Genomic DNA, 14,475 nt, shown 5'->3' with positions numbered 1-14,475 from the left:
TTACCTTCGACGTCTTTTGCGGATGAAATACTGTCCGAATCACTTTCTCCGTGGTCAGACTGTACCCACTCCTCCGAAGAATATCCATCGGACTCAGGATACTCTTCGTCGTCGTCCGATTGAACGTCCTCGTGCGGAGAAGTGCTCGGTCGTGCACCACGTTTTCCGGCGCTAGCCCCGCTAGCCTCCGAGGCCTTAAAACGCGGTCGAAGCTGCCGCCGCGTCAACGCTACAACTTCGGCATCAACCTCATTGTCGCCATCATCATCACCTTCGTCGGATTGAACGTCCTCGCGTGCAGAAGTGCTCGGTCGTGCACGACGTTTTCCGGCGCTAGCACTGCTAGCCTCTGAGGCCTGAGGACGTGAACGAAGCTGCCGCCGCGTCAACGCTGCAGCTTCGGCGTCAACCTCCTTATCACCATCATCATCGCGGTCATCATAATGGTGCACTTTAGCACTGGTTGATGCTTCTCCTTTTCCAAAAAATCGATCAAGCGTGGTCTGCTTCTTACCGTCGGTCGCCATTTTTCATCTCTCCTCAATTCTCGTCTACTCCTCGACGCTCTAGCCCCGCCTGGCCTTTTATACTACTGACGCCCACCCGATCTTGTCAAAAGAGAGTCATCGCTGCCCTCTAGGGGCCAAAAATAGTCCTTAGGCAAAACAGACAGACTTGAAACTTTCACCAGACATGCGGAAGGGTTTCCTCTACTCGTTTCAAAAAATAAATAAAAAAATCATTGGATGACGTCTTTTGACGTCATTGGCAGTGAAGCGTAGGTTTTTACTTGACGTCTTTAAACGTCAGTGGCAGTGAAAGAGTTAAAAAAAATCCTAATATATAATAATAATAATATATAACTAGAGCTGCAAGCAGCTATAAAGGGGCCCTCGCACCCTGACAACATTGGGGTAAATGCACGTTAAAGTACTGGCACTGGGGACTGGCACATGGGACAAGAACCCACCAAAATATAAATCTTTTTGCCAGGCCTTCTGTGTGTGCAAAGTTTCATGTGTATTCATTATTAAAAGGCCCAAAAAGTTGCCCCTCCCCCCCAATTTTTTTTTTTTTACTTTTTGTGAAGCTTTGGTATTTGGCTGCAGAATACTTTTTTGTAGTTCTTAGAATGATAGATATGCCTCATTTTTACAGGTGTAGGTGAAATGTACAACCGGGAATGCTTTATTAAAGATATGGTCCAAAGGATTTGTTTTGGTCTGTCCGGGACATTTCTGGGTGGAGACTCAACGGTTTCTTTCCAGCCAAGCGACTATCAGTGGCATATGCAAATTTTGCTGTGCGAACGCGCGCTCCTGATTGGTGGACTGGTTTCACGCTCGTTCCTGGTTGGCTATTCCCTTGAGCTACGGAGGCAAGCTGTTATCAGTGGCATATGCAGATTTCACTGTGTGAACGCCCGCTCTTGATTGGTGGAATGTTTCCGCAGACGGAAGTTTGAGTCCTGTGTCTTGTCTTGTCTGCATATGCAATTTTGGCTGTGCAAACGTGCGCTCCTAATTGGTGGGCTACTTTTACGCTCGTTCCTGGTTGGCTGCTTCGTCGAGCAATCCGTTTTGAATGTTGTGTTTACGAACAGCAACGGAAAAACTTCGGACCATGCCTTTAAAAATTTGTGGAGGGCGCTATTGAGTCATTTATTGAAAATTGCACAAGAAATCCATAAAATATTGATGTTCGTGACAGGTCTTGCCCATGTCTAGACTCTCAAAAACAGCATTATTTTTTATTTTTTTTATTTAAATTTAAACTTGCTTAAAAAATTCACACCTCCTGGGGAGGAATATACCTTACTGACAAACAAAAAAAGTTTGTTTCTACCTTATTCCGTTCTTCAGTAATCAACAAAAGAAAATGGTTAGTTTCACCGAAATTCTCTGTTTTGAAACAAAAAACGGAGAAAAAGAGATTTTTGTGAAACTATGTTATTTCATGCACTCTAGTGAATTGTACACTTCTTTTTGTCCATGAATGATGCCACAAACACCTAAATAGTGCTTTACTTCTGTAAAACGCTTTCACCAACAATGAAAAAGTGTTTTTTGATTGCAAAATACGTTTATTTCCATTCAACAGTGTAACAATTTGACAAAACAATTTCGCAAACTATTTACAAATGTGTGCAACTGTGGTACTACTTACAATTATGTGGATGTTTCAAATACAGTTTTTCCTTTTGTAACGCTCTCCTGCGTGCAAGGAGACGCCAGGACTCGCACAACAGTTTACTTTTACTTTCGCATTGGTCCGTTTTGCGTGCAAACGTTACACTTTCTTGACGGCCTTTTTTTCCGGGGAATAAAAAGCAAGTAGCAGACTGTACACACTTCCTCCGATGAATATGCATTGGACTCGGGGCACTCTCCGTCGTCCGATCGAACGTCCGCCTGTGCGTGCTCGGTTGCGCTCCGCGTTATGACACCGTCATAGCCGCCGCGTCAGCGGTTCCAATTTCGCCGTCAAGCTCGGATTCACCTTCATCATCATCGATGATGATCATCGTCGTCATCAATGTACTATTTTAGCGTTGGTCGATGCCTTTCGTCTTGTAAGTGTAGAGCTGCTTGCAAACGCTCGCCATTGCCCGTTCCCTCCTCCATCTAGCTCCACCTAACGTCTTCTACTGCCGCGTCAATGCTTCCCAACCACGGAGTCACCACCCTCATCTTCATCATCGATGATGATCATCGTCGTCAACAATGTGCTCTTTAAGCGATGCTTTTGGTCTTTGAAAAAAACGGCTCGAGCGTGAGCTCCTCGCGACCGGCCGCCATTTTTCCTTTGTCTTCCATTCTCATCTCCTGCTCGACGCTCTAGCTCCGCCTCTACTGACGCCCACCCGATCTTGTCAAAAGAGAGTCATCGCTGCCCTCTAGGGGCCAAAAATAGTCATTAGGCACAACAGACCGGCTGGGAACTTTCACCACAGCTCCGGAAGCCTTGCCCGCACCCGTTTCAAAAAAAAAATATTTAAAAATTGGATGACGTCTTTATACGTCATTGGCAGTGCTCCGTAGGTTTTTACTTGACGTCTATAAACGTCAATGGCAGTGAAAGAGTTAAAATTAAAGTTTTACCCCCCAAAAATTTTTCTCAATGATTCCATTTAAACCTTCGTCTAACTGGTATCAGTTGTTGGACTCGGCCATTACAAAATTTTACCGGAATAAAAAAAAAAGAAGCAAAGATTAGTCTATCTACTCTTCAGAAAAGTAAATCCAAAGGAGGTCTAGAGACACCAAATTTTATCCACTACTATACAGCTATAATATATCATTCTATGGGCACAACCCAACAGATACTAACTGTTGGCTGGAACTAGAACAGAAGGATTGTAATAACCTCAGACTTTTAGATTTACTCTTTATTATATCGATTAAGCAACACAATTGTGTTAAAAACCCAATGATTTCCGCCACCCTGACCACCTGGTGGAAGGCACTACAAATTACAAAAGCCCAATTGGAGCCCTGCGGGCTTTCTCCCATATGCCATAGCCCCGATTTTCAACTTAAGAACCAATCGTTTTATTTAGGTGTGTGGGAGCATTAATTTGCATTAGAATCAAGATTCACTTCCAATGGGCACTAAGGGTTAATATTCGGAATCACTGAAATACTAATAGGCAATTTGTATACGTACAAGCTACGACAAGGGAGACTGGAACCAACGTAGCGTATATCAATCTTGTCAATTACCTTTTTTGCCACCCACGCCCATTTTGTGAGCCTACAAACCATTTGATTGGTTTCATTTCACATGTGTCATGCTGAAGAGTGACCCAGAAGGAAAATGGGACTGTCCAGACTTTCGTAAAGGACGCTTCCTCCAAAGTTTGCAGCAGGACTTGAAACGTTAGCTTTACAAAATGACTGATACAGTTGTGTGACAGCTATTTTGTGTTTATCAGGAATGACTGCCTGAGGAAAAGAGAAAAAAAGAAATAAAAACGTGTCTGCAGTTTTCTCAGCATCATGAGAAACCTAAGCTGCACTGATGAGCCTTGGGGAGGCGAAACATGTTTAAAATTTCATCCACTCCTGAGTAGGACGGTGATGTAGAATGGACACTAAAGAGTTGGTCTTTTATATCATGTAAAAAGTAGTATACTTTCCAATTATTTGTAAATTGACACATGTAGAGATTTTATTCATTTTGTACAGCCATTACTTTTATTTTATCATAATGGACACTGATATTCATGTTTAACACACAATAACAATGGATATTATTCTTGGGCATGAAAATTGATATTAACACATAACATTTTTAAAAAGGTAATAAACAGAATAGTAGTGATGGGTCCGGCAACACCGATGCATCGATGCGTGTGTCAAGTTCGTAGAGGAACCCCGGTGTCGGTACGTTTAGCGCTTTGTGAAAACCATGTGACCGACACAGCCGCTGGGTCACTCATGGCTACCTGTTACAAAGGTGTCGAGCATTATAAGGAAATTCCCTTCAAGTCAGTGTGATAGGGATTACACGGTAGAATCAAATCACGGTAAAGTCTTTTGATTGACCATTTGGATCTCATATAAATTCAGTTTCACTTTCCTTACGTTATAGGAAGTGATTCTCCAAGGTACGTACTGTGACTGTTTAGCTCAATGGGGTAAAGAGACTAATTGAGCGGATTATGTTTCACTTGTATATTTTGGGGTTTAGGTTCGAGCCCTGACTACAACATTGTAAACTCCATTTATGCATTTTATTAACGCTAAATTGTTTGCACCAGGTGTTACATTAATGTAGTTAGTTTTTTTTGTAATTTTTGAAACCAAACATGCATTGCATTACACAATTCTGAACTATGAGTCCTTGTATGTTTTTTACACAGATTTTCAAATTGACACGTTCACGTTATTTATTGACTACATCTATCCATCCAAAATCAATTTAAATTAAGAAATTAATACAGTAGGAAATACAAAGACTTATTTAATTTAAGTCATCAAATTAGTGTCAGTTGAGTCTGTCACCTTGGTTACAACACAACTTTGCTGTTAAGAATAGAAACAATACAGTACAGTACATTACAAATACACATAACCGCACAACAGATTCAGTGTCTTTTAGTGCTGACCAGACGCATATTTAGGCCATACCCCCAAACTGAACAATAGCACCCCCAAATTTTAAAGAGTATATAGATATATATTAAGAAACTTATATCTATAATCAGGGTTGGGAGAGTTACTTTTAAAATGTATTCCTTTACAGTTACAAGTTAACTGCTAAAAAATTTAGTTATTAACGTAACCCAAGTACCATAATATCAAAGTAATGTAATTTGATTACTTTGGATTACTTTTAGATTACTCCAATACCGAAAATGCTCATGAAGACAAAATAAAAATAAATATCACCACAATATATATTTTATACAATGTGCCCCTGCTATTTGCGGGGGTGATAGGGACCAGGGCAGCCTACAAATAGCAAAAATCATTGAGTAATTAAAAAGCATGTAGGCTATTGATTGATTGATTGATTGATTGATTGATTGATTGATTGATTGATGGCCATTTGCTGTTTTCGAACTGTCACTGAAAGCAACCACACCTCACAGTTTAGACAGACAGACAGACAGACAGACAGATAGATAGATAGGTACAGTCATCCAATGAGGCTGATGATGCGTGGCATCAACTGCAAAATTAACTTTTATCCTAGTCACAAGTTTAGCCGTGTATATGTTGTGTATGATGTTTAAATAGTGAATTGGTGGGAGGAAGATTTGTTTGGAAGGTGTAACTCACATTATGGTTGTAGGCTAGCGGGCTAGCTAGCAAGAAGCTACAGCGCGTAGCATGCCACTGAACTCTCAGCTCAAACTTTCGCTCCTTCAGAAAGACGAGTAAATTCCAGTGAATACCGGTCACCGTTTCCTCTTCCCGTCCGTGAAGCTTTTTCAAACACGACTAGTCAGTTTGTTCGTCCCCACCACCCGACATGTAGCAACGGTCCAACTCGCGAGGGCATGCACTCGCACTCTGTCGCTCTGTCTCACGTAACACATTGCAAACACAGAAATCTGTTGCACCACTCTGTGTTCACTCCCTGAATCCCTGACTACTACTTTGATGGTTACCCCAACTAATATAATCTACGATGTTGTAAAAATGACTCAAAAGGACTTGAAACTCAAAGTGTAGGACTTGTGAATTGCTTGAGAATTGTCAGTCTTAACTCGGGACTTGTCAGTCTTGACTCTGGACTTGAGGGCAAAGACTTGAGACTTACTTGTGACTTGCAAACCACCAATGACTTACTCTCACCTCTGGTACAGATTAGTTAAAAAAAACACACGCAATCATTTTGTATTAAGTTAATGTCTGTTAACATATTTTTTATGTTGTGTGTTACATTTAAAAGAAAATTTCAAAAACAAGTCCAAGGTCCATTTTTGTTAATTCTCACTGTAAACTGTGGGGAGCTGGTTTACTCCAGAAACATGCTTACTGTCAATGCGTATGTTGAGGAGCTGTTGTATCAAAAAGAGTGCCGTTCTCAAGAAATTAGGGTTGGGATATGTTTATATTTTAAGTTATTTTCTCATGCACAATTTTGTTCAAGCTGCAATGGTCATCTCCAGGTTTAGTTATAAAATAGTCAATTAGACTGAAAGAATGTCTTTTTGTCTCACAGTTCCAATCACGTACTCTCTCAATGTATACTTACAGTCACAATCTTCCTTGTCTCCTCAACCTCAGCAGCTGCAAGTTGTTCCTTCTCTTTCCTAAATGCAGGGTAAAATACCTCAGAAACCAACCAGCGCTACAAATTCTCTGTTGTCAAACCCTCATTCTGCCAAGATCACATCTCCATGGGTGATATTTCTCATAAATTTACAATTAGCAGTCAGATACTTCATTACAGCCGCTGTCTTTTCCATTTTTGCTTTTCTGTTTTGGAGACGCTAGACAGACTTCGAGGGGGGTGCGCTTCGTGGACTGTAGCATAAGTCTTTGTTGGGTACCCAGTCTGGATGAGTTTCATCCCAAAGATGAGGTTTACCTGTTAATAAATGATAAAAATTGTAAAAGCATGGCACACTAGGCATATCATGTACTAAATATTTCCTTGCAGTAACTCATGAGTAATTCATCAATTTAGGATTTCATTATAACGCACATATGCACACACACCAGCACACGTACTGTACATACTCACGCACAAACAAACAAACAAAAGAGAGAGAGAGCAATGATGATGACATGTCGAATCGTTAATATTACTGAATGAACAATACTGAGCTCTCTCTCTTAAAAAAAATATTTAATTATAAAATCAATCTAGCCTGCATGATAGATAGATGGATAGATAGATAGATAGATAGATAGATAGATAGATAGATAGATAGATAGATAGATAGATAGATAGATAGATATGTGCAAAAAATGCAGCACAGCACGACCTAATAAAGAAATGATTTATGCAAGTCAATTAATCACTTTCTTGCATGGTTTCATCAATTTGCTTTGAAAGAAACAACAAAATTAGCAAAACATGGTTTGTTTGTTTTCGTAATGGCCTTGCCGGCTACGAGCAGGGCAACAGCAGCATGCCGTGTCTTTTTTTTTTTTTTTTTTTTTTTTTGCAGAGTAGTCTAACAACATGAAAATAAGAGTGATCATATTCGAAGGGGGGATATTTACCTGTGACAAAGTGATCGGAGCAAATCCGTAATCCTTTGATCAGTTGAACGCAGCCAGCCAAAGTCGTCTTCGACGTTTTGGGCTACTCAAGATTCAAGATTGCTTACACATAGGAAATTGCTGCGACAGAGTCCTTAATTAGCCTGGTTGCTGAGGGGAAAAAGCTCCGTCTGTGCCAGGTTTTCACCGCCTTGAGCAGACCAAAGACCTGTGAAGACCAGGGTGGAAAGGGTCGGCAATAATCTTCCCTGCCCTCCTTAACGCCCTGGAGTCGTGCAGGCACGGAGCAGCAGATTACCTTTTCTGCAGAGCCACTCACCCGCTGCAGCTTGGCAAGGTCTCTTGCCGCTATGGTGGGGAACCAGATGACTAAACTAATCCCTGGTTTGTAACAACTTTCGGGAGTCGATAAAAACTCTTTCCGGCTATTACAGCCCACGTTTACACAGGAATTGGGCATCACACATTCTTTTGCTTGCTGCTAGCTACTTTCAGGTTCTTACCTTTTCGGATTACCCAGAATGCACTGCCTGTTGCCATATGGGTGGGGCGGGTCCAGCGAGCAGCGAGCACCAGAGCCGTATATAGTAGTGATGGCAAAATCGAAACTGTGTTTTGGTACGTACCTGAACCCAAGTGGAACTTGTGATTCGAATCGCGTTCCTAAATCTCTCTCAGAATCAGGATGTCAGGAATGCCTTTTCTAAAATTAAATAAAATCCGACCATTGCACTATATTAAAATGTCTTAAATCTGACATAAAAATAAATAAATCCAACCTAAGTATACTTCGTATGTAAAATTGCCCTGCTGATTCATCGCCCTACATGATAAAATGTCAACATCATCTTGAACGCGGTGGTTGGTTTAGTGGTAACTAGTGATTCACCGAATATTCGGCCACCGAAAATTTTCAATTTTTGCCATTTTCGGCATTCAGCCGAAACAAAATTAAAGCCGAAAGAATATGGCCTAAATAGGATGTTGTGATGACGCAAGCAAAAACCGCTGCAAGCAAGCGGGGGTGAGTGTCCACCTCTCTTCTCGATGGCTTTTCACCAGGCGGTCGCAGCAGCTCCCAGGGTCATTGCGCACACCGGAGGAGAGGGGCGTCGCTTGGTGTACAACATTTAAGTGGGTTGAAAAAAGACAGAACGGCCGTGTACTGCAGTACTGGTGAGCCACTCTTTCTCCCGTAGCCTTACCTTTCTTTTTTTTATAAGAGCCCCTCGAACGCTTCCCTTTTTTTCCCGGTGGCCGTGCTAAATACTTTAGCTGATGCTAGCACTATTGCTATCAACAGTTTTAAACACGGAAACACTTACCACTGTCTCCGGGTGGCGGCAGACCTGTACAGGAGTCAACAGGACGTTGTGTGTTACTTTGCAGTCCATTCCGAAGCCGATTAGCTGGTGCGAACAAATGCATTTATTTATTTTTAAACGTTGGTGAATATGTGAATGTGCCGATTTTGTGCGCCGCACCTTGCCCCGCCGCACGCATCAGTGCCCGCCTGTGCGAACTACATTAACTATAAAGTGCAATTGCATTGCCAAAAAATGCTCACCCCTCGTTTGGTGTTTAATGTAGCATTAGCCAACATGTCTGCAATGTGGGCACATTTCAATTTATATTGTGCTTGGTTAAAATGCCAGTGCTAAATAAATATTTTATAATTATATTATAAATTAAATTAATTATAATAAATGCAATGATGATAAAAATTGGCATAACTTTTTTTCTGCGTTTCGGTTTTCGGCTAAGCATTTTTCATTTTCGGGTTTCGGCCAACCATCCCATCCCTAGTAGTAACGTACCCGCACAATGGGCTGAGAAAAAGGTCCGTAACCCAGATTAAATTCCCGCTACGGAGGTTATGTTTTTGCAGGTCATTCTTTTTCCTCTTTTACCTTCTGTCAAAACTTGATGCCCTGTCGCAAAAAAAGCCTTCCAAATGTAGCCTGTTGAAGTGTAGTTTTTGATCAAATGTGATAGCACTGGGGGTTTCATCAAAGCATTTAAGTCATGTTGAGAGGCAAAATTAAAAACAAACCAAGTATCAGCAACTAAAAGCTCATTTGTACTTCTCTACTTGACGGGGTGGAGATTATTCAGTTTTTGTGTCCAATGATTTTATTTCTCTCTCTTATGGCATCCATTACAATTATAGCCCAATTGCCATTTGTGTAAATTAGGTGATGACAGCCAGCCAATAGTTAGTTTTCTTACTGGGGAGCTGGCAACACTGATCTACTGTTTGATTGTAATATTTTACACTTGGCCACCAGATGTCGCTGAGATGTTTCGAACGTTCCAAAAGATCGATTATTTTTGTGAATCAATCGTTTCAAATGATTTAATCGTTTCAATGTTCAATTTCTGCCATCCCTAGTATACTGTATAGCACTAGCAGCAAGCAGAAGAACAAAATGAACGAACGAATGGGGGGGGGGGGGGCAAATACACACGAACAGCCAGACCCACGAACGAAGGGACAAACACACACAAAAAGCCAGACCGCCCCCGACCTGACCTTCTAAGATATGGCCACTGATGACCACAGCTGGTCCCGCACCTGAAACCAGTGCGGCAATCAGCGCTGCTCCCTTGCCCTGATAGGTGGACAGAGTTGGAGACAAGGTCCACCAATCAGGGAGGAGCGCTCACACAGCCCGCATCTACCGCTCACAACCATACACAAAAAAAACGGCCACGAAACATCATGGACCATAACACTTTTTTTTAGCAGTTTATTTTGTCGAACTCCCCTTTGCTGCAATTAGAGCTTCAAGTCTTTTGGGGCATGTATCAGTTTTGCTCATCGGGGGGCTGAAATGTTTGCCCATTCCTCCTTCCATAACAGCTCCAGCTCAGCCAGGTTAGATGGAGAGCTTTTGTGAACCGCAATCTTAAGATCTCTCCACACATTTTCTATTGGATTTAGATCAGGACTATGACTGGGCTACTCTTAACACATTGATTTGTTTTTGTTTTTTTTAACCATTCCATTGTCGCTTTAGCTGTATGCTTCGATCGGGTCGTTGTCTTGCTGAAAGGTGAACAATTGTCCCAGTCTCAGGTGTTCTCTTCCAAGATTGCCCTGTATTTGGCACCATCCATCTTCCCTTCTGTGCACTATCTTCCCTATCCCTGCAGAAGTAAAGCACCCCCAGAGCATGATGCGCCTACCTCGTTTGACAGTAAAAATGGTGTGTTGAGACTGATGACTAGTGTTGTTCTTATGCCAAAAAGTTCAATTTTGGTCTCATCTAACCAGAGCACCTTTTTCCACTTTTCAGTGGTGTCTCCATGGCTACTGGCAAACTGCAGACGTGACTCTTGTGGATCACTTCTAGAAATGTTTTTTCTTCTTTCTACCCTTCAATACAGGGCAGATTTGTGCAGCACTTGGCTGATGGTTGTTCCATGGACAGATTCCCCTACCTCTGCTGTGGATCTTTTCTTTGCAGTTCATTTAAGTCAGTGTTGTCCAAACTTGGTCCTCGAGGGCCGCAGTCCTGCAGGTTTTGGACAATGAACAGGATCATTAACAGGCTTATGCAGAGCTTGCTGATAAGCTTCAGGTGTGTTGGAGAAGGAAAGCATCCAAGAGTTTGGCCACTAAGGGTGTGAATTGTCCAGTGCCTGGCGATTCGATTTGTATCACGATTCATAGGTCACGATTCGATGAGATACAAATTAATCCCGATACGAATCTTTAAATTGATTATTGCGATTTTTTTTAACTCTAATGTAGAAAATACTAATCAGTAAACTTGTACATGTACACTGTAAGCTTTGTATGACAATGTATTTATCTGAAAATTCAGGTTGCATTGTTTGAATAGCACTGACATCAAATATTAAGGCTTAATGTTCCATTAATTTATCATTCATCCATGCTTAATGTGTAAATCCTAAACTTAAGTAAGACGTTTTGTTGAATATTCCCATAAAAAATTGATGTTTAAAAATAAATTCGGCCGCATATTGAATCGATTCCAGAATTGCGCGCTGTAATATCGCGATATATTGCCGAATCGATTTTTTCTAACACCCCTATTGGCCACCACTTGGGTTCTTCTCTGAGTGCCCTCCTTCTGTTAGAAACATTGGGGAGACAGCCTTGTCTTGGTAGATTTGTGGTTGTTTGGTTCTCCTACTTACAGATGATTGAACAGTACTCTGTGGGATGTTCAAAGCTTTAGAAATCTTTTTGTACCCTTCTCTTGCTTTAAATCTGTCCATAAATTTGTCCCAGACCAGCGTGGTGTCTTTAGTCTTCATAATGCCGTTTTCTGTGCTGTGTGCTCGTAACAGACCCCTAACACCATCACATAATAGCTGTATTTACAGCGAGACTTGATTACACACATTACATTTTTGTTATTAGGGCAACAGGTGATCAATTAAGACATCACCAGGCAACTTCTTAAAACAACTGGTTACACTGAAGGAAAAGGGTGTTGAATAATTTTGCACACCTTACTTTTGTTTTTTGTAAAACAGGTTTAAAACAAGGTATGCAATTTGTTTCACCTCACGATTGTGTGCTACTTAGTGTTTAACTTACACATAAAATTTCAATGAAATATATTTGTGGTCATACAATGCAAAAAGGCTATAAAATGAGTACTTTTTCAAGCCACTTGAGGTAGAATCACCATGTGGTCAACTAATTAAACCTGACAGATGGTCAACGTTGTGAACTAAATGATTACATGGTCAATAGTAACAGCTGACGTGTGATTCTGATGATATCTAGTTTATCAGTGTAAACCAGCCAGCAGCCAATGTTAGATGTGCTTGTTGCAGAGATGGGAGTAAGTCATTGCTTTGCAAGTCACAAGTCTAGACTGACAAGTCTCAAGCAATTCACAAGTCCTACACTTTGAGTTTCAAGTACTTTCGAGTAATTTTTACAACATCGTAGATTAGATTTTTGGGGGTGACCATCAAAGTAGGAGTCAGGGATTCAGGGAGTGAACCCAGAGTGGTGCAACGGATTTCTGTGTTTGCAACATGTTACCAGTGAGTTGACAGTTTCATTAACTACGCAGCTAGCAACAATAACTAGAAAAATTCCCGCGGAAATTTTGAATGGGACTGCTGACTCTTGTAAATGAGCTGAACAGTTTAAAATTTAAACCACTGGAATCGCTCAAGAAATGTGGAAGTTAACCATAATCAACTGAAACTAAAAATATCTCACTGTCCCTTTAAGAAAAATGCACTTTCACCCACACACATTTGACTTTGTAAATGAGCTGAACAGTTTAAAATTCAAACGACTGGAATCGTTCAAGAAATGTGGAAGTTAACCATAATCAACATCAGCTAAAAGTATTTCACTGTCCCTGAAAATGTATTTAAAAAAATGTAAATGAGCTGAACAGTCTAAAATTTAAACGACAAAAATCGGTCAAGAAATGTGGAAGTTAACCATAATCAACAGAAACTAAAAATATGTCACTGTCGCTTTAAGAACGCACACCCATTTTTGACTTGGAGCCATCACGCGCCCCACATTCCATTGAGATTGTATGAGAGACGCACCCCTTGAACAAAAGCCTCTCACGACTTAATGGTTCAAGATACAGATTCAAGAAATGGCTCGTTAGAACGGCAAGGGTTTGGGGAACACGAGCATGTTCTCATTTTTTTTAATCGGATGAAAAATGACCAAATGAGAGCAGGTTGAAAACTTATGATTTATCAGAAATGAAGAGTGAAAGGCGCCTGAATTTAACATGGAAGAGATAGGCGAGTTCGTCCGATTTGTCCTAGCTTAAAGTGAAAATAAAGGTACTAAATGACACCTTAGCCAAATAAAAGTTAGTTTGTCTGAAAGAAGACACTCGTGACTACAAAATGTGAGAATTTGATGTCTAGTGAGCAAAGATTGTGGCCATGGTGACGAGTTGAAGTGAAACTTTTGCAAATAGAAGTAGACTTTTCTTTTTTCCCGCCACTGAAGTTAATTGGTCAACAGAGTGCGGTAGAAGCCTAATTCACTCACTGTCTTTGAACCCGCACAGGCGGGAGAGCTTTCATTCCTTAAAAAAGATTTCGACACTGAGCTAAAGATGGGAAAAATTCCTACAAAATGAGCTAAAATTCGTATCGGTCGGATAACGTATGCGTGCGCAGCGTGTCTTGGAAAAAGGTGCTTGATCTGTAATTTGTTCCCCCTTTCTCCATTCATTTCCTATGGGAGTTTTTGGGGAATTGCGTCGCCATGGTAACTCGGAATTCCTAGAAAAGTAATGCCGTACCGAGTCAGATCGAGCCGCATCGTTTGATACCTCATTTGTCCCGGTGCGATCTACGGTACGGGCCGCATTTTTGCGGAAAAATCTCGGGATTTTCTAGGGTGGAGAGTAATATGTGCTGCTTTCAGCAGTCCCATAATTCGCGATAAACAACTGACATTAGCTTGCTTACCGTTCTTTGTGCAACCACAAATGTTGAACGAAGTTTGAAGTTGTTGCCTCTCCGTCAGTGATCTAATCTTGGACATACTGCAATTCATTTTTTGTTGACCACTTCATAGTTTCTGTCCCCAAACAACTAGTGCTGCAACTGAATACAAAAGTCACAGATTGGTTTAATTTTTTTTTTTTAAAGAAATCAGATAAATAGAACTTTGTCTTAATTTATTTTATAAAATGCTTTTTGTCCATTAAATTTAAAAAAAATATATGTATAAACTCAAAATGTCTAATATGGTCGTTAGGATTTAGGAACACAACGTTAAGTGGAATATAATGCAAGATACATAATTATTTTA

The 14,475-nt window shown here is 40.8% G+C and overlaps 1 long non-coding RNA gene across 1 annotated transcript; it reads right to left on the bottom strand.

Annotated features, from left to right (window-relative positions):
• Positions 1-2,006: 2,006 nt before the first annotated feature.
• LOC144037389 (uncharacterized) lies at positions 2,007-8,189 on the bottom strand. Its single transcript, XR_013288887.1, has 3 exons — positions 7,984-8,189; positions 7,686-7,893; positions 2,007-7,044 (listed from the first exon to the last, which is right to left on the bottom strand). It is a non-coding gene; the product is annotated as an uncharacterized LOC144037389 (long non-coding RNA).
• Between the last annotated feature and the right edge of the window lie 6,286 nt (positions 8,190-14,475).

This window comes from Vanacampus margaritifer, chromosome 17, assembly GCF_051991255.1.
Source record: "Vanacampus margaritifer isolate UIUO_Vmar chromosome 17, RoL_Vmar_1.0, whole genome shotgun sequence".
Lineage (NCBI taxonomy): Eukaryota > Metazoa > Chordata > Actinopteri > Syngnathiformes > Syngnathidae > Vanacampus > Vanacampus margaritifer.
The sequence above is the reverse complement of the archived record's forward strand: the minus strand, read 5'-3'. Positions and strand labels throughout refer to the sequence as shown.